Below are 1,146 nucleotides of genomic sequence, written 5' to 3' on the forward strand. Positions count from 1 at the left end.
AGAGGGGGGAGAGAGAAGTAGAAAAAGAGGGGGAGAGAGAAAGAGAGAGGGGGGGGCAGTGAAAGGGAAATGAGTAGGACTTCAGCACTGAGTTATGGAGGGCAGGACACCATCTCCCACCACAAACAATTACAGACAGCTTCATATGGCGATTTCCGTTTGGTGCAGTTTTCACTGAATGTTTTTTCAGTTATCCTCTCAAGGTACAACACAATCACCCCACAGGATATGATCTTATCGTTTGATTATTAGAAGTTTTTACAGTCCCCGAGCACTAAAACTACTACAGGGTTTTTTTGAGCATTTGAACATTCACCGAATACGCGGTACCATTAAACAGGTTGGCCAATGGAAGGTCAATATTGCCCAACACAGGAAGAGCGCGGTTTGGATTATACAAATAGTTTAGCAGAATGCAACATGCCTGAAACCAGCAGATGATTATTTTCAAATATTTGTAGTACAACAAAGATTTAATCAGTTTCTAAACAGGGCAGATAAAAGCAAAAATGTCCCTCTCCCCACTCCCCCAACCCTCTAAAATTCATTAATCTGGAGAAATCACTTAGAGGGGCTTTTAGGCTCCGGTCGGGTTTCAGGTGGGTGGAAGTAATGGGGAGAGGAAGCGATGTATTCATTAGAAAAACCAGAGAGCATTTTCTCCCCTCCCTGATCTTCATCGGGTCTGGGGACTGGAAGCAACGCAAATAAATGGCCCTTTCTATTATCCAGATTTCAAATTCCAGATTAGCCAAGAGCTTATTTATAAAGCCATTAATGGATCTCGAATAGGTAATCTATCGTGTATTGAAAAATAACATCTTTCCAAGGAGGAAAGAGCCAGCGTGAGGCTTTTTCTCCCTCCCCCCCCCCTTTCCTCTTCCAGGAATAATACAAGAATAGCATTTTCCACCCCAAAGCAGAAACAGTAGGGGAGCCCTTTGCTATCACAAAGATTCTTATTAAATTCAGTCACTGTGAAAGGCAAGACTTTTATTTTTTTAAATAAAGACAACTTAAAATCAACTCCAGTTAGATGAACAGATCGGTGACATGCTCGCCCTTGATTTATCGGGGTCTGGGCCAATAAATTATAATCATATCGAAATTGCCGGTTTGAAAGGATTCCTGCTTTACTAAATTCTC

This window comes from Gracilinanus agilis, chromosome 2 (genome assembly GCF_016433145.1).
Source record: "Gracilinanus agilis isolate LMUSP501 chromosome 2, AgileGrace, whole genome shotgun sequence".
In the NCBI taxonomy this organism is placed as follows: Eukaryota; Metazoa; Chordata; class Mammalia; order Didelphimorphia; family Didelphidae; genus Gracilinanus; species Gracilinanus agilis.